Source organism: Hyperolius riggenbachi, chromosome 3 (genome assembly GCF_040937935.1).
Source record: "Hyperolius riggenbachi isolate aHypRig1 chromosome 3, aHypRig1.pri, whole genome shotgun sequence".
In the NCBI taxonomy this organism is placed as follows: domain Eukaryota; kingdom Metazoa; phylum Chordata; class Amphibia; order Anura; family Hyperoliidae; genus Hyperolius; species Hyperolius riggenbachi.
In genome coordinates, this window is record NC_090648.1 from 240,935,970 (window position 1) to 240,955,702 (window position 19,733).

Here is a 19,733-nt window from a genome sequence, read left to right on the forward strand (position 1 = left end):
CTAACATCTGCTGTCACCAGAATAATATCCCCTCCACCTCTAATTATTATTTATTGTATTCATAAAGTGCCAACAGGGGCATTGCTAGCCCCAAAGATCAGTGGCACGTGCACCGGATCTGTTCAGGGGTGGCCCGGATGTCCCCAGAGTCAGCTGTGGTGCCTCAATGGCAGGCATGCTGGGAGCTGTGGTGCCATGCTGGGTGCTGTGATGCCTTTATGGGGGCATGCAGGGAGTTGTGGTTCTCCTATGGGGGCATGCTGGGAGTTGTGGTGCCTGAATGGGAGGCCCATGGAAGCATGGGAGGTGGTCCACTAGAAGGTCAGGTAATGCTATGGGGGACGGCCAGATAACCTAGTGGCAGGCCAGCCCGCCCAGCAGAAAGCCAGAACAGCCAGCACAGAAGCGAGGTAACTCTGCCTAGTTTAGTTTAAGTGACACTGCCGATTTATGTGATATCTATGCTGCATTTTTTTGTATTAATGGAGAGGGAGAGCTTCATCCAACATTTTGCTAGGCAGGCCTACTTCGACCGCTGTTAAACTCATGCAAATTTAGCTCCACCCATGACCACACCCACATTATGTTGCATGGCCAAGCCCATTTTACGTCTGGAGTGCCCAAAAGTGCCCCGGATCTCTTAGGATCCTAGCAACACCCCTGAGCGCCAACATATTACGCAGCGCTGCACAATAGATAAATGGGTTAACATACAAGATAGGACATACAGGACACTCACAACAAAAACAAGATCATGCAAATGATTTGATAACAGTACAGTGTCATAGGTCAAAATAGAGACTGTTCTAGTCCACAAGAGGAGCGTTTGACAGTAAGATTGTAATAACTGGAAAAAAGCAAAAACAGAAATAAATAAAAAAAAAAAAAAAACAGGAAAAAAAAACAAAACCTAGTGCATTATCTCAAGGATGTGGGAAAGATCTTGAAATTCAAATAAAGTACTCACAAAAGCCTGGGAGGTGACCAATTGGAAATTAAACACAAATCCACTCAGGTTTTTGGGGAGTTCTTTGTCCTGTTGCACTCTTGAAAAATATGGGTAAAGACCAAACTTCCCAACTAAGGGTGGAAATGCAGTGAAAGGCACCAGAAGATTGTACAAGATTTAACTACAGCTTAAAAAGGAGGAAAGTTACTTCCAGAACAACATTTAATCCTATTTAATATAACTTGCCTGTTCCTGCATCCTCCTGTGCCGTGTATGTGCTTTGTGCCCCGCGCACATGGGCAGCATACGTCGGTGTGTGGGCTTTGGGCAGCAGTTGGGTCAGGCACGCACGCTTGGGTTGCCACCGTGCATGCATGGGGGAGGGGGAGAAGTTGCGTAGCACGCGCCTATCGGCCTAGTGCACGTTATTTCATGGGCAACCCTTTTTACTAGTGTTCAAATAATATGTTGAATTTAGCTCAAAAACAATGCTTTTGTGGAAACACAAGTCCACATCATCAGGTTAAATTCAGAGCCAAATATGCCAAGTAAAGTGTTTGGCTTTACTAATTGGCATAGGTTGTAATCCAACATAGGCACATTTTTGCTCAGTTAAAACGGACACACAAATATTGTAGATAGTAGAAGTGTTTGATTGCTCAAACATTGTCTTCATGAATGTAAGCCATCTCCCCTATAATTTCTAAGGTGATACAATCTTGATTGTAGAATCTTGCCAATTCTATGTAATACTGCAGAAGGGACAACCTAAAGTATCTGTTCGTTGTATGTTCATCTGTTCTGTTCTATTCACTCAGTGACCACTTTAATTTGGTAAGATTGCACAATCATGATTGTATCATTAAAGGGACTCTGTAACAAAAATGTCATTGTGTTTTCTACCATCCTACAGGTTCCTAAACCTATTATAATGTGCTCTGGCTTACTGCAGCACTTTCTACTATCACCATCTCTGTAATAAATCAGCTTATCTTTCCCCTGTCGGACTTGTCGTCCTGTGTCTGGAAGGCTGCCAACTCTTCAGTGTGATCTGCTATGCATGCCCCCTCTATGCACACTCCCCTGTGTGTGTGTGTTATTTACATTAGCCAGCTTTTCTCTGCTCTCTTATCTTTTACAAGCTGGATAAATCCTCTGTTCACATACTGATGAGTCACATACTGCAGAATTACAGACAACCGGGCAGAGCTGTCGGCAAGAAGAAACAAACAATCAGCTTGTAACTCTTTAGTGAGCTGCAGGGGGAAAAAAAACACAAATGATCTCTTGAGATTCAAAAGGAAGGCTGTATACAGCCTGATTGTGTATGGATGTATTTTCTATGTGTGGACATACTGTACATCAACCTACTTCCTGTTTTGGTGGCCATTTTGTTTGTTTACAAACAAACTTTTTAAAACTGTTTTTGACTAATTTTAATGCGGCGGGAAATGGCAAAATTGTGACAGAGGGTAATAGGAGATGTTCCCTGACACACTGGTATGTTTACTTGTGTGATTTTAACAATACAGATTCTCTTTAATGGGCACCATTACACCCAGTTGTCTATTCTTCCACACATTTCACCGATTTGTTTGAGGTTTTCTGGGTGTTCATGATCCTTCATGTCTATTCAATCAATGTATAAACATGTGTGCCACTCAGAAGCCTGTGTCTAACAAATTTTTCCACATAAACTTCTTTTAACAGGTTATAACTTTTTGTGACAATCTTGTTAAGTTTAACAAGAAAGTGAATGTTGTTAAGCTGTTCTATTTTGTGAGATGGTATCTGGTTCACATAGCAACTGTCAGCTGTCCAGCAGGTGCACAAGGATGGCAGTTGTGGGGGGGGGGGGGGGGGGGGGGTGGAGGGGGAGTTGAATATACTAAAGATCGACACCCTCAATGAACCACATGAGACCTGGCCCGCCTCCTGTAATAATTCCATAAGGCAAAGTGTCCATGCAAAGTTCTTTGGAGTCCCGGCCAGCAGGTGGTGTGCTTGGTATTTGCATGTGCTGCCTTGGCGTGAAAATGGCCCTGTCTGCAACTGTATTTTGTTTATCTTCTAGAAGAGATAGGGTGTGTGGTGGGTAGTGTGTGGACTGTAGCCAGAAAAAGGTTTCTGCTACACATTTCAAATAGGAGAGAAACTGAACTCATGAATTGGCAACCATTTTCTCTGCAGCTAGTCATGAATTAGCCATCCTACTATCTTTACAAGATACAAGAAGGCTGGACATGAATGCAAGGAGCTAAAGAGAGCTGTGTAGTGGTCTGCAGAAAGGGAGAGACTGGAAATTGTGGTTAGCAAATAAGCAAGACATTTACAGACTAGTTGAAGATTTGCTGTTTTATTTAAAATATTTTGGTGGTTTTTTTGCACATGGCAGTTCCAAAATAACCTTCCTGGCGGTAAGCCCGAACTGAGCTCGGGCTATGCCGCCGGAAGGCACCGCTCAGGCCCCGCTGGGCCGATTTGCATAATTTTTTTTTTGCTGCACGCAGCTAGCACTTTGCTAGCTGCGTGCAGTGCCCGATCGCCGCCGCTACCCGCCGATCCGCCGCTGTCCGTCGCGCCGCAGCCGCCCCCCCCCAGACCCCGTGCGCTGCCTGGCCAATCAGTGCCAGGCAGCTCTATGGGGTGGATCGGAATCCCCTTTGACGTCACGACGTCGATGACGTCGGTGACGTCATCCCGCCCCGTCGCCATGGCGACGGGGGAAGCCCTCCAGGAGATCCCGTTCTTTGAACGGGATCTCCTGATCGCCGATCGCCGGAGGCGATCGGAGGGGCTGGGGGGATGCCGCTGAGCAGCGGCTATCATGTAGCGAGACTTTGTCTCGCTACATGAAAAAACAAAAAAAAAATTAAAAAAAAAAAAGATTTGCTGCCCCCTGGCGATTTTTTAGCAAACCGCCAGGAGGGTTAATGTACATTGTACACAGCCAGTTGCGTAGCTATGGAGCTGTGGGCCCCGATGCAAGTTTTACAATGGGGCCCCCCCAAGCACTCTATACATAACAATTGACACGATGCACCAAAACTTGCCAATGGCAACTACATGGATAACAAAAGAACTCAAGGAACCATGGATAACAAAAGAACTCAAGGAACTCCTAAGAAATAGGAACAAAGGTTTTAAAATACAGGACAAAGAAGCATATTCTTCAGCCAGAGCAAGTCTGAAAAAAGGCATACGAAATGCAAAACTTAAATACAAACAAAGGATTGAGGAAAACTTTGAAAATGACTCAAACCCAAAGAGGATGTGGCAAAGCATTCAACTATTCACAGATTACAAAAAGAAGAATAGCACTCAATATACACTGGACAATAACAACCCCAGTCTAGCAGAGGAACTTAACCTTCCTGGTGGTAACCCCGGAGGTTTTCTCAGGCCCTCCTGGGCCGATTTGCAAAAAATTTTTTTGCTGCACGCTGCAGCGGCTATCACTTTGCTAGCTGCGTGAGCACACCAATCGCCACCGCTCCGTGCTGATTCGCTGCGCCGCCCCCCCAAAGCCCCTTGCACAGCCTGAGGCAGCGCTGAGGGGTGGATCGGGACTCCCGATGACGTCACGACGTTGATGACGTTGGAAGCCCTCCAGGAAATCCCGTTCTTTGAACGGGATCGCCGGAGACAATCGAAGAGGGTAGGGGGATGCCGCTGCACAGCGGCTGTCATGTAGCAAGCCCTAGGCTCGCTACATGATTTAAAAAAAAAATTTACAAAAACGGCTGCGCTGCCCCCTGGCGATTTTTAATAGACCGCCAGGAGGGTTAACAACTTCGTTGCTAGATTTGAAAAAGAAAACAATCGGCCTCCAGTCAACTTTGGGCCCACTACAGACTCACAGCCTTTAATCCTTCACATGCATGAAGTGCAGCAAGCACTCACAAATATCAACACCAGAAAAGCTGCAGGTCCTGATGGTGTGCAAGGACGTGTGCTCCAGGCCTGTGCTGGCCAACTAGCGAAAGTTTTTACACAAATATTCAACCTCTCTCTGCTCTTGGGTGTAGTCCCCTCATGCCTTAAATCCACAACCACTGTGCCAGTTCCAAAAAATCCTAGGATAACCTGTCTTAATGATTACCGACCAGTTGCTCTAACCCCTGTCATCGCCAAGTGCTTTGAACGACTGGTAGCCACACACAACAAGGCCTCCATCCCAGCAAATTTAGAGCAACACCAGTTTGCTTACCGAACAAATAGATCGACTGAGGACGCCATCTGTGTAGCTCTCCATGCTGCCCGCTCACACCTAGAAAAACCCAACTCCTATGTTAGGATGCCCTTTGTTGACTACAGCTCAGCATTTAACACCATCGTACCTAGCCAGCTGACCAACAAACTCCATTTACTAGGTCTTGCTCCCTCCATATGTACTCGGTTAATGGACTTCCTTACTAATCGCCCTCAAACTGTCAGACTAGGAAAACAGACATCCTCCACCCTTACCCTGAGCACTGGCGTGCCACACGGCTGTGTATTAAGCCCTCTCCTCTATGCACTTTTCACCCATGACTGCCAGCCTATCCATACCTCAAACATAATTGTTAAGTTTGCAGATCACACGACTGTCATTGGGCTTATATCAGACAATGAGGAAGCTGCATATAGAGAAGAAGTTAGGAACCTGACTGCATGGTGCGACATTAACAACCTGTTATTAAATACAAAGAAGACCAAAGAAATTATTCTGGACTTCAGGACCATCAAAAAGACCACTCACCTACCGCTAATGATCAATGCAGAGGCTGTGGAGAGAGTTTCCAGCTTCAAATTTTTGGGAGTCACCATCGCTGAGAACCTGTCCTGGGCTGACAATGCTTTAGCTGTAACTGGCAAAGCACAACAACGCCTCTACTTTTTGAGAAAACTAAGGAGCGCTAACCTCCCACAGAAGCTGCGGGTTAATTTCTACAGATGCACTATAGAAAGCGTTCTGACCAATTGCATGACGGCCTGGTACAACAGCTGCACCAAGACTACTCGAGAAGCCCTGCAGCGAGTTGTTAAAACAGCAGAAGCCATTATTGGCACTGAACTACCATCACTGGAACTCTTGTATAATACTCGCAGCGTGAGACGGGCCAAAAACATTATCAAGGACAACACTCACCCTGGAAATGCCTTGTTTTAGCTCCTTCCATCAGGTAAACGTGTTAGATCAATCCGCACACACAAACAGACTGAAAGACAGCTTTTTCCCATCCGCCATAAACTTGATGAACTCTGAATCCTCTCTGGAATAATTAACACTGTGTACAAATTGTTTAAATATCTGCAATACCTGGCACACTTGTATAATTTCTTCTCTTCCTTGTTACTATCACTATGTTCCCTATATGCACCGTGGGGTTGTCATAAAAAGTAATTTCGTTGAGTTACACAATGACAATAAAGTGAATTGAATTGAGTGTCAGAGGTACAAGAAAGGGATGGGGAACAGTGTGTTAAGGATTACCACTATTCAAAGTATCTAAAGAAGTCATTATGAGCACAATACCAGTAGAGAGCTAATACTGTAGTTGAGGGAGGACCCTTCGGCCCCCTCTGGTCCGAGGGCCCCGATGCGGTTGCAACCTCTGCAACCCCTATTGCTACGCCCATGTACACAGCTGTATGTCGGTATTTGAAAACTGCCATAACTATCATTTATCCCATAACTGTCTCTTCACACAGCTACTGTGGTTTTTTATCCTTTTATTTTTTTATTTAAATGTAACTAACTGATATCAGATTATATCAGGGATATTTAGTGTCTGCACTTGTTCTGATGAAGGGGACCTTCCGTGGACCCAAAAGAATTCTCAAATTGTGGTGGTATATGCACTGAAGATTTAAACTGCTCCAGTATTTTTTATGGGTGATTATTATAAAAAGAATGAATGTGGACAAAACACACAGCATGTCAGTAGCAGCATCTAACATTAGGACTAGAAGGTAGAATTTCATCACCTGAAGCAGGTAGTTTGGGTGTCAGCAGCCATTTATTATAATCAGTGCTGCATAGACCGCAACGTTAACTGCGGCTGTAGCGCAACCCACGTTACCTAGGTAACCCATGCATTGTTAATGCAACATGTGCTGGACTACTTGCATAATGCAAGTACTGCATGCTGCTACCTTTTTTTTTTTTTTAATCAGAATCAAAAATCGAACTGCATAAAAAAAAAAAATTGGAATTGCATGTAGTGTGCAAGAAGCCTGAAACAGCAGTTATTTTCCACAATGCAACAAGACCCACAGACAGGAAACTGTCAGGACCTAGGTCCTGACATCACACTGTGGGAGGGGTTTCACCACAGTATCAGCCATACAGACCCATCTGATGATCTAATCAAGAAAAGGTAAAGATTTCTCATGAGAAAGGGGGTATCCGCTACTGATTGAGATAAAGTTCAATCCTTGGTTACAGTTCCTCTTTAAGCAGCTTCAGCCGTACACATTATGGCCACAATATTTCCTATCACAAGTTTTAACATATCAGCAATCACAAGCCTCACATGAAGTCATATAGAGATACTGTACTGAAACCCAGTCACCATTTCCAAAGGGCTTCTGAAGCTACTAGCAGTGTCTGGTTTATGAGAAAACAGCTAATGGTATTGGCTGTTGCACACCGATGTATACTGTGAGTTCAGGTACAATTTAAATAACATTCTGCAAATAAATTACAGATGCTCTGATAAGGTTCTACAATTATCAAGTGTTTAACTTCAGTTGACCTTTATCGGTTAAAATGTATCCAGGCACAGGGGTCAAGTTTTGAATGAACTCGGTAGGAATGCTGAAGATTGTAATGGAACATTCACATTGCAGATCTGCAGGTCTTAAAAATAAATCTAGGTGCATTAAAATTGGGGTATAGGTAGTTTTGTGTTTACACTTTTTCCCTGCAATTTTAAATTGGACAGCTTTTGAGTTTTTTTTGCACATCGTGCACATTCACAATTACAGTGTATTACAACACATCTGAAAAATTGGGTGCAAAAAACAGTAACGAACACAGAACAACAGAAACTTAAGTATTGCATGGACAAAAAAAACAAACAAACCAAAACACACTGGCAAGTGTATTCCCTGCCGAAGGCCTTGTCTCCATCTACACAATTCCAGACGGATTAATCTAATGCCTAGTGCACACCATACAATTTTCTGTTAGATTTTCTGTAAGATTTTCTGTAATTAGATTCTTTTCTGTAGAGACTGGTCATTATCTCTGGTGCATTGTCTTCTGGTGGTCTCCTGCTGAGTAGAACAATGCTTAATTGCTAGGCAGATAGATAATTTCCAACATGTTGGAAATTATCTATCTGGCAGGTAAATCTAAAGCCCAATATACACGATACGATTCTTTGTACGATTTGATTACGATTCTTTTTACGATTCGATTAAATCCGACATGTGCAATCGGGATTTGATTCATTTCGATTTGCAATTGCAAAACAATGGCAAATCTAATTGCATCAAATCGAATCCCGATCGGACATGTCGGATTTAATCGAATCGTAAATAGAATCGTACAAACAATTGTATCGTGTAGATTGGGCTTATGGGGGCCCATACACTCAGCCGATTAGCGGCCGATCGATTGATCGCAAATCGATTGCCCGATTTGCAGCAGATTTCCATCGATCTGACATGCTGGAAAATCTAGGTCGATCTGAAGAGATTGCTTATCAATTTGCATTTGACCTAATGGAAATCTGATGGCAAAAAAATGCCGTCAGATCGATTTTCAATAGATTTCATACTGAAATCCATTGGAAATCTGTTCCTAGTTAAAAAAAAAAAATGTTTCTTAACACATCAGATAGATCAGAAAATTTATTGGATGATCTATCTGCTGCTAACCTAACGAGTGTATGGCCACCTTAACAGAAAATCTTACAGAAAATTGTATGGGGTGTAATAGGCATAAGGAAATGCAACGCAATGAGATCCACAGGTACATCAGAAAGCGCAAAGACTGCACTGTCTGATGTTTCCTTCCATGTGATGCGATTCTCAGCAGAATCGCAATGCACGGTCGCATGCATTTTGGCACCTTTGCAATTACATTCCATTCATTATGATGAATACAATCGCAACCGCACTGGAAAAAAATTGCAGAGCGACGCAGTGCCGTGAGTTGCGGCAGCCACCTGCTTTGCTTACAGCGTAAGGGCCTGTACACACTGCTGCGCTTGCGCTGCGTTTTTAAAAACGCATGCGTTTTTAAAATCGCAAGGTCTTTTGAAAAAGAATGAAAATCGTGATGGTAACAAGGCCTTAGGCATTGAACACACTTGCTAGAATTATGCACAAAATATGCACATCCACATTCTTCATAAAATACACAGTTACCATTCATTCACATTTTTTGGGGGTGGTTTTCTGTGCAATTTTTTTTTTTTTTAAATTGAATGACTTTCTGCTTTTTTCCGCATGAACTTGCAATTACAATGTATTCAGCTGCATCACAAAAATCATTGAACAAATCATGGGAAAATCATGGGTGAAAACCTTAAACGTGAATGCACTGCAACGTAGACCTGGGAGTCTTGGGGAAAAACACCCCTGCAAGTGTGTTCACTACCTAAGTAGGCTGGAACTGTAATCATTCACAAAAAAATAAAAGCAGGCACAGATTGGTTCGGGGAACACACACACCAATCATGCTGCCTTTAGAGCTGCCGGGAGCGTGCTCAGATGCGCTTGCACGAGCCGCAAGGACTGGTGGGAGCAAGTGCACTGCATTGGGGAAAATACAAGGGGCTTGATTCACAAAGCCGTGATAACATATCACGGCTGTGAAAAAGTGCTTTGTGCGCGTTTAAGCAAATTTTCGCACGTTATCCTTCGCGCGGAACGTTACGTTAACACTGCTTTGTGAATCAAGCCCAAGGACTTGATACTAAAGTCTGTGCAGCTAAAGTTGTTAATCATGTGACATTTTTCACTGTGATTACTATGTGTACTAATTCTGTTTTATGTATCAATGTCTGTATTTTATAGATACCATTCTCTGTATTTTTATGTACCCAAGTTTTCTTCTTACTCTGTACAGTGTCACGGAATATGTTGGCGTTTCATTAATAAATAATGTTACTCTCAGTTTATTTCAGTTTAGGTTAGCTTTAAAAATGTCAGACTTTATAAATGACTAACAGCAGATGGCAATCTAAACCCTATACTGAGTAGAAGCATTGTATGGAATGCATTGCTCAGCAATTAGCGAGTTGTCAGAAGAATGTGGCCAGTGTGCAAAGTGCGATGCAGATCCCCTTATTATGATTCTGCACAGTGGAGGATAATGATAAGTGGAGTAATTCAAAGGTGTTAAGAGCTATGATTATATTGACTGAAAGAAATTAAATTAGTGTGCTCTAATACCCTGACTGCTACAGTTTGCAGCATGTCTTCTGTGAATACAAAATTGTTTTTACTAGGCTAATAAATTATGATGGACAGCAAAACGTCTTGCCAAGTAATATAACGACATCTCAGAGCTTTAAAGAAAAACAAAAAACAATTCTTATTTCTAGTTGAAATTAGAAAGCCTGTGCAGAGATTAATAGCAGCTCTCTAGCATGGATGCTGCCACTGTGATCCGATGCAATTGTTGCTAACTGTCAAACCAGCAACAACTTACAAAAAAACAAAAAAAATCATAACAATATTCTTGAAAAACAGGATTTTGCAAATAGTGAATTTACCCTTTTTATGTAGTCTGCCAAAATTTTTTTTAGTCTAACTTACAACCATCTCCTGTTCACACTCGAGAAACCTGTCACATCCATGCATTCCTATCAACACACTTTTTGGTTGGCCAGTGACTGGCCAATGTTATCACTTCCACATAGTATGAGGGCCAACAGATTCTGAGCACTTTGTGTAGGTAAACTCTCATTCTACATGGAGGTGGTAAAATCGGTTAGTTATTGGCAAATCAAAATTGGATGTGTGTATGCACCCTTATAATAAAATATACCTTTGCTTGAGGAAGGATGCATTAAAGATCCAAAACCGTCTAGTTCTGTATCAGTGTGCATATCTGATGTATATCATTGTCTGTATCATTATGTATCCCTTGTTTGTTTTCTTACATTGTACAGCGCCACGGAATATGTTGGCGCTTTATAAATAAATAATAATAATAATAATAATAATAAGAAGAAGAAGAAGGAGTGCAGTCGTACCAATCACAAATATTGGATTCCTAGTGACTCGTCATGACAAATTACTCAGGGCAGAAGCGTCACTAGTTATTGAACTAACTGGATAAATAAATGTGTGCTTCAGTCTACTGTGGGTGTACCCAATTCCTTACATTTTTCAATAGGCATGATAATCACCAAGATGCTGTCCTTTTTTATACCTTCCCCCTAACTACAGTGCACACTAGAGAGGACCCTAAAACTGACATTCTCTGTATGGATTCATACGTTTCAATCACTTAGCCCCTAGGTATAGTCTACCCAGTGGCTCCAGCCCCTGGCAGCCACCCTGTTTCCTCACCGCAGCTACGGTGGCTCCCAGTCCCCTCCGATGCTGATGCTGACCTTGCCAAGTTGGCATCTACTTGTGCTTCAGCATGGGGCTCACAGAGTTACACTGACCTCATCAAGACTGTACTGCACATGCAATACAGAACTACTGCACCTGTGCAGTACAGTCCGAATGACGTCAGTCCGACTCTGTGAGCTGCATGGTCAAGTGCAGTAGGCATTTTGTTCTGGAGGAGACCCCGAGCCACCGGAGGGTAGCGGAGCTTCAGTGAGGGCACAAGATGGCTGCAAGAGGCTGCAGGCAGCCCCAGGTAAGTAGATGCTTGCTTTTTAATCATCTCAGACCTTCCCTTTAACCAAGAGGAAATATTATATAAGGGGTAAACAAAGTGTGATTGGCCGGAGCAAATGACTAACCTGCGTGTGATTTCCAAGTAAAAGGCGTTACCTTTGGCACAAAACTTCCACTTTCAGTAATGTTGTAGCGAATCCTTTGCTATTCAGGAAAATGTGCCCTTCTTAAAAGTTCAGTGAAGACGTAAGCCACTTATCTCTGAAAAACCCCACAGAAAGCCATCTTTGTTAGTAGAGGTCAGATAATGCAGCCCGAGCGATTCATTCATCACACAGAATTGTATCCATTAAACTTGTTCACCATAAATCGCTGCGCACGTTGGCCACCAATATGCTGTTGCAGTGAATCAGGCACTTCCAGTGGATGGCGTTGCAGTAGGTATGAAATACCCCATAGACTTTCATTGGTGCGCGTTACCCTGCCACAAAACAGAGTAACGCAACGCCAGTCTGAAAGCGGCCTTAGGCTTTACATGACTGTACCTCTAGTAAACATTTAAGCTAGGCTCACAACCCTGGAAAAAAAGCATCTGTGAAAAAAAAAAAGCGTTATTGACTCTACAATTGATTTGAATGCAACATGAGTTTTGTAATACAATTTCCCAGAGGGAAAAAATACCAAGTTGCCTGAGAAAATGACCAAAAATAACCAGAAGGTGTTGCACGCAGTGTCCACCAGATGTGACATGACAACGATTAAACGTCAAGAGCATGTGCATGCCGTCATTGAACTTCCTTGACTATTTTTCACTGGCATTTTCCTAGCAAACTATAGTAATGCCAGTGTTGTAAAACAAATAGTTAGAAATCATTAAAGCGGTATAAAACCATGATATAATATTCAATAAAAACATGTTTTCCTACTTTTTATATACCATACAGTTATATTTGCTTTTGGGCATAAGTATTATTATTCATTTAGAAATTATACGTTCCCAAAGTACACTTTTTTTTTTCTCTGAAAGCAGACTTTGCATTTTTTTATAACTGCTTTATTCATGTTCTAACAAGCAGAAATACTTTCTTAAGGGTGCGTACAGACATGCGACTATAGTCGTTTAAAACGATCGTTACCGACGGCATTGCCCGACGATCGTTCGTAAAAAGTGCACTAACGATCATTAAAACGACCGACCAACGAGATATGTCGTTGGTAAAGAACGATCCATTCTGCCAGATCTTTTCCAACGACCATCGTTCAAAAAGTAATGTCTGTACAACGATCGGTCGTTGATCGTTCGTTCTCAAAGCTTTGCACATGCTCAAACAGTTCTTTTTGACACTTGTGTTTGAAATCAGTTTATACATTATGTTGCGCACGCAACACTCGTTCCAAGATCGTTCGTACACGAACGATGTTCAAAGTAGCCTTTCTTCAAACGATCATCGGCCGATACCTCCTTTAACATCGTTCGTCATTCAGAACGAACGATCGTTATCGTATGTCTGTACGTACCCTTATTGTCTGACTTTGTTCAGGGGACCCAGCAGTGTAGGAGAAGTGTTTATTTACATACCTCACTTGATACAATTAAACATAAGATAACAATATCTACAACTGATGCATCCAGATTTCTCTGCACTGAACTTTGCTGTGTGTAACCCTTTGAATGCGGTTCTATTAAAAAATGCTGGTTGTATATAATATGCTGTAAATAATCTATTAGTGCAAAGAAGAAATGTTGGGTTTCATTACGCTTTAAGATAATTAGTGCAAAGTATAAGCATTCTAGGTAAATATAATATACAGTATTATTGAATAAAAATCGAAATGGTTTCCCTTTAAAGTGGCCCGGAACTCTTGCACAGGACAGAAGGAAAACAGAGAAATGCACCCTGAATATATTTGGAGAGTTTAGCCTGTCTAATCCCCCCTCATTTGTGTCTAATCACAAGTTGTAATTTGATCTCTCTCCTGTGTCAGCTGATAGCCACAGCAGATAAGGCAGATAAGCTCATTTGAAAGCACAGGATGTTTCCAATATGGCTGCTCCCATGAAAGCAGGAAGTAGAAGCAGTGCAGATTTATTTCAGGATTTGTATCAGCTGTAACAAAGAAAGGTTTTTCTTTACAGGTGATTATGCTGTTGCATATCTTTTATAGCAGAGAGGAAGTTCTGAGTTCAGGTCCGCTTTAAATACTGAGATTTGACCTGAATGTAATTTGCTGGTCATGTATCACTGTTTGGGTGTGGAAAGAGTATCCTCTCCTCTGACCTCCCCACCATCATCCTCGGGGATTTCAATATTCCCATCGATGAAGCCCAGAGCTCCGCTGTGACCCGGCTACTCACCATTGCCAACTCACTTGGACTAGTACAACACGCCAACACCCCCTCTCACACTGCAGGTCACACTCTCGACCTTATATTCACTAAATCCACCACCATTGCAGACCTTGACATCGCACCCTTTCCACCCTCAGACCATCACCTTCTCACCTTCAACCTCCTCACGAAAGGCACCTCCAAATTAGCCACCCACCCACCTGGTCGATGGCAGCGAGACCTACGCAAGCTCAACCCTAGTGTCCTTGCTGACCCCCTCCATGCCCTCTCCTCCACTCTCCCCACCCTAACCTGTCCTAATCTTGCTGCAGCTCAGTATCGCCAAACTCTCTCATCAGCCCTAGAGAAAGCTGCTCCACCAATATTTCGCCGCAACCGACCCCCTAACCCCCAGCCCTGGCGCACTACCCATACTCGCAACCTCCAGAGGAAAACACGCGCCACTGAACGGAAATGGAGAAAAACTAGACCTAACCAGGATTTCCTACAGTACAAGACCAACCTGCTACAGTTCCACACTGCCCTTGCTCATGCGAAGCAGGAATACTTTACCAAGCTCATCGGAGCACAAGCTTCCAACCCCCGGCGTCTTTTTGCCACTTTCAACTCCCTGCTTAACCCCCCCCCTCCGTTTCTTCCCTCTCTGCCACAGATTTAGCCACCCACTTCACCAACAAAATTGTCTCCATCCGCCAGGAAATATCCAATCTCCAATCTTCACCTCCCACCCCCTCCCAACCAGCTCCTCCTCCACCCTATCCTCCCCTCACATCCTTCACTCCTACTACCACCGAGGAAGTCAACCACCTACTGCAGACTTCCCATACCACTACTTCCCCCCCTTGACCCCATCCCTTCCGATTTACTCCAGCCTCACTTCACGGAATTGGCCCCAGTCCTCACTACCCTGTTCAACCTCTCCCTATCCACAGGCACCTTCCCCTCAGACTTCAAGCAGGCCACTTTACTACCCCTGCTCAAGAAACCCTCCCTCGACCCCTCGCTACCCTCCAACTACCGTCCTATCTCCCTCCTCCCCTTTGCCTCAAAACTCCTTGAGCGTCTGGTTCACAAACACCTGACCCAGTACCTCAATGCCAACTCACTGCTAGACCCACTCCAATCTGGATTTCGGCCTGCCCACTCAACCGAAACTGCTCTCACTAAAGTGGTCAACGACCTTGCCTTAGCTAAAGCTGAAGGTAAATACTCCATTCTCCTCCTCGACCTGTCAGCAGCTTTTGACACAGTAGATCATCCCCTACTCCTCCAGTCCCTCCAGTCCTTGGGCATTCACGATCTCGCCCTGTCCTGGCTTTCATCCTACCTCTCCAACCGCTCCTTCACGACCGCCTTCAATGAGTCCTCGTCCACCCCCAACCACCTCTCGGTGGGAGTCCCCCAAGATTCGGTCCTTGGCCCCCTATTGTTCACCCTATACACATCCTCCATTGGCAAGGTTATCTCCTCCATGGGTTTTAACTATCATCTGTATGCAGATAACACCCAGATCTACCTCCACACCCCTGACATATCCGCCACTACCATGGACAAGGTCTCCTCCTGCCTATCAGCCATCTCCTCCTGGATGTCCGCTAGGTTCCTGAAACTAAATCTAGACAAAACTGAATTTATGATCTTCCCACCCTGGCCATCCACGAACCTCCCAGATGTGCATGTCACTGTTAACCACACTACCATTCGACCTACCTCTCAAGCCCACTGTCTGGGTGTCACCCTGGACTCCGCACTCTCCTTCACTTCCCACATCCAAAACCTCACAAAGTCCTGCAACTTCCACCTTCGTAACATCTGTAAGATTTGCCCTTTCCTGACCTCTGCCACCACCAAACTCCTCATCCATGCCCTCATAATTTCCCGCCTTGACTACTGCAATGCCCTGCTGTCTGGTCTCCCTATGAAGACCTATGAGTCCATCATGAATGCGGCAGCCAGAATTATCCACTGCTCCCATCGCTCCACCACGGCAGATCCCCTCCTAGAATCTCTCCACTGGCTTCCTATCCAGTCCAGAATCAGATTCAAGATACTGTGTCTGACCTACAGATCTGTCCACAAAACCTGTCCAACCTACATTTCCGATCTTACTCAGAGGTACACACCTAGACGCTCACTCCGCTCTTCCAATGAACTTCGCCTAACCGCCCCCCGCATCACCCAGTCCCATGCACGCCTGCAGGACTTCTCAAGAGCTGCTCCAACACTATGGAACTCCCTACCTCCACTCATTAGGGCAGCCCCCTCCTTCAACATCTTCAAGAAAGCCCTCAAAACTCACCTTTTCACTCTGGCCTACTACCCCTCACAAGTGCTCTAAACCTACAGCTGACCTCTGGTCCCCTACCATTCGTGTCCTTACCTCTCCCTCTAGATTGTAAAGCCATTGGGCAGGGTCCTGCTCCTTTTGTGTCCTACCTGATCATGCACCTCCATTACTGTGAACCCATGCTATGCATCTGAGTGAACCTAACTTGCCTAATCTCCATGCTCCATCCAGTGACTGACTAAGCATTACCTGGCACTCATACTGTGCCGTGTGATCTGGTTTTCTATTATTCCTGTATTGTCATATTGCTGTATGTCACCCCTAAATATTGTCTGTAACCTAAATTAATGTTCAGCGCTGCGTAATATGTTGGAGCTTTATAAATACAATAAATAAATAAATAAAATAAATGGCAATTGGACAGGGAATCCGCCCGAGTCCATCAGTGAATGCTACAGAAATGTGTTACTGCTGTTCTACCAGTTTTATCTAATGTATAGTTTTACTTCAAAGGAGAATCCCACCTTTGCTATGGACATTAACTGTATCTGAATGTTCTCAGCAGCCTGGCTCCATTTAATTCTTTTTCCATTATATTCTAAGGCTTTTTCATAGAATGACGTATAAAAGAAAAATCCTGTGCAGTCTTTAATGGAAAAATTGATATTACTAAAGGTTGTAAGTGTTTTTCAGTGACTTATTGATTTGCATATTGACAACCTCAATGAACATGAAGTGCCATTTCCCTGTGTCATGCATTGACATTACAGTCACAGCACATTTCTCAAGCCTACCGATAACTGCTACGCAGCGATAACATACACAAGTTACGCAAAACCCTAGTCACATGACCTTGTGATAATTACTACCATTACTAAGTTAAAAAATATACATCATTAGATGGATACAACACGCCAGATTAAATCAAGTAAATCATTTATAACTGTAACATTAGTGAAAATACTTTCACCAGCAGATCTGTTGGGAGCCTGTCATAAATCATAATCCATATTTTATTTGCATAAAAAATAGATTATCCAGAGACCCTTAACCACTTGAGGACTCAGCCTTTACCCCCCCTTAAGGACCAGCGCTGTTTTTTCCATTCAGACCACTGCAGCTTTAACGGTTTATTGCTCGCTCATACAACCTACCACCTAAATGAATTTTGGCTCCTTTTCTTCTCACTAATACAGCTTTCTTTTGATGCTATTTGATTGCTGCTGCGAGTTTTACTTTTTATTATATTCATCAAAAAAGACATGAATTTTGGCAAAAAAATGATTTTTTTAACTTTCTGTGCTGACATTTTTCAAATAAAGTAAAATTTCTGTATACATGCAGCGCGAAAAATGTGGACAAACATGTTTTTGATGAAAAAAAACCCATTCAGTGTATATTTATTGGTTTGGGTAAAAGTTATAGCGTTTACAAACTATGGTGCAAAAAGTGAATTTTCCCATTTTTAAGCATCTCTGACTTTCCTGACTACCTGTCATGTTTCATGAGGTGCTAAAATTCCAGGATAGTATAAATACCCCACAAATAACCCCATTTTGGAAAGAAGACATCCCAAAGTATTCACTGAGAGGCATAGTGAGTTCATAGAAGATTTTATTTTTTGTCACAAGTTAGCGGAAAATGACAGTTTGTCACAAAAAAAAAAAAAAAAAAAGGTTTCCATTTCTGCTAACTTGTAACAAAAAAAAATGAAATCTGCCATGGACTCAACATGCCCCTCAATGAATACCTTGAAGTGTCTATTTTTCAAAATGGGGTCATTTATGGGGTGTGTTTACTGTCCTGGCATTTTGGGGGGTGCGGAATTGTAAGCACCCCTGTAAAGCCTAAAAGTAGTCATTGCACTGTGGGCCTCTTAGCGCAGTTTGGCTGCAAAAAAGTGTCACACATATGGTATCGCTATACTCGGGAGAAGTAGTACAATGTGTTTTGGGGTGTATTTTTACACATACCCATGCTGGGTGGGAGAAATATCTCTGCAAATGACAATTTGATTTTTTTACACACAATTGTCCATTTACAGAGTTATTTCTCCCACTCAGCATGGGTATGTATAAAAATACACCCCAAAACACATTGTACTACTTCTCCTGAGTACGGCGATACCACATGTGTGGCACTTTTTTGCACCCTAACTGCGCTAAGGGGCCCAAAGTCCAATGAGTACCTTTAGGATTTCACAGGTCATTTTGAGACATTTGGTTTCAAGACTACTCCTCACGGTTTAGGGCCCCTAAAATGCCAGGGCAGTATAGGAACCCCACAAATGACCCCATTTTACAAAGAAGACACCCCAAGGTACTCAATTAGGAGTATGGTGAGTTCATAGAAGATTTTACTTTTTGTCACAAGTTAGCGGAAAATGATTGTTATTGGGTTTTTTTTACCAAGTGTCATTTTCCGCTAACTTGTGACAAAAAATAAAATCTTCTATGAACTCACCATACTCCTAACGGAATACCTTGGGATGTCCTCTTTGTAAAATGGGGTCATTTGTGGGGTTCCTATACTGCTCTGGCATTTTAGGGGCCCTAAACCGTGAGGAGTAGTCTTGAAACCAAATGTTTCAAAATGACCTGTGAAATGCTAAAGGTACTCATTGGACTCTGGGCCCCTTAGCGCAGTTAGGGTGCAAAAAAGTGCCACACATGTGGTATCGCCGTACTCGGGAGAAGTAGTACAATGTGTTTTGGGGTGTATTTTTACACATACCCATATTGGGTGGGAGAAATCTCTCTGTAAATGACATTTTTTTGATTTCTTTACACACAATTGTCAATTTACAGAGATATTTCTCCCACCCAATATGGGTATGTGTAAAAATACACCCCAAAACACATAATACTACTTCTCCCGAGTACGGCGGTACCACATGTGTGGCACTTTTTTGCATCCTAACTGCGCTAAGGGGCCCAGAGTCCAATGAGTACCGTTAGCATTTCACAGATCATTTTGAGAAATTTGGTTTCAAGACTACTCCTCACGGTTTAGGGCCCCTAAAATGCCAGGGCAGTATAGGAACCCCACAAATGACCCCATTTTAGAAAGAAGACACCCCAAGGTACTCAATTAGGAGTATGGTGAGTTCATAGAAGATTTTACTTTTTGTCACAAGTTAGCGGAAAATGATTGTTATTGGTTTTTTTTACCAAGTGTCATTTTCCGCTAACTTGTGACAAAAAATAAAATCTTCTATGAACTCACCATACTCCTAACGGAATACCTTGGGATGTCCTCTTTGTAAAATGGGGTCATTTGTGGGGTTCCTATACTGCTCTGGCATTTTAGGGGCCCTAAACCGTGAGGAGTAGTCTTGAAACCAAATGTTT

The 19,733-nt window shown here is 43.1% G+C and overlaps 1 protein-coding gene across 2 annotated transcripts in view; it reads right to left on the reverse strand.

Annotated features, from left to right (window-relative positions):
• LOC137563506 (carboxypeptidase A2-like) overlaps positions 1–19,733 on the reverse strand; it is a 184,426-nt gene that overhangs the window by 70,702 nt on the left and 93,991 nt on the right. Inside the window, exon 1 of one of the 2 annotated variants that reach the window (XM_068276041.1) lies at positions 11,872–11,945. The exons of the other annotated variant lie outside the window; for it this stretch is intronic. The gene's annotated coding sequence lies outside the window, so the exon portion shown is untranslated. Of the gene's footprint in view, positions 1–11,871; positions 11,946–19,733 lie in introns of those variants that run through there. 2 annotated transcript variants of the gene reach the window in all.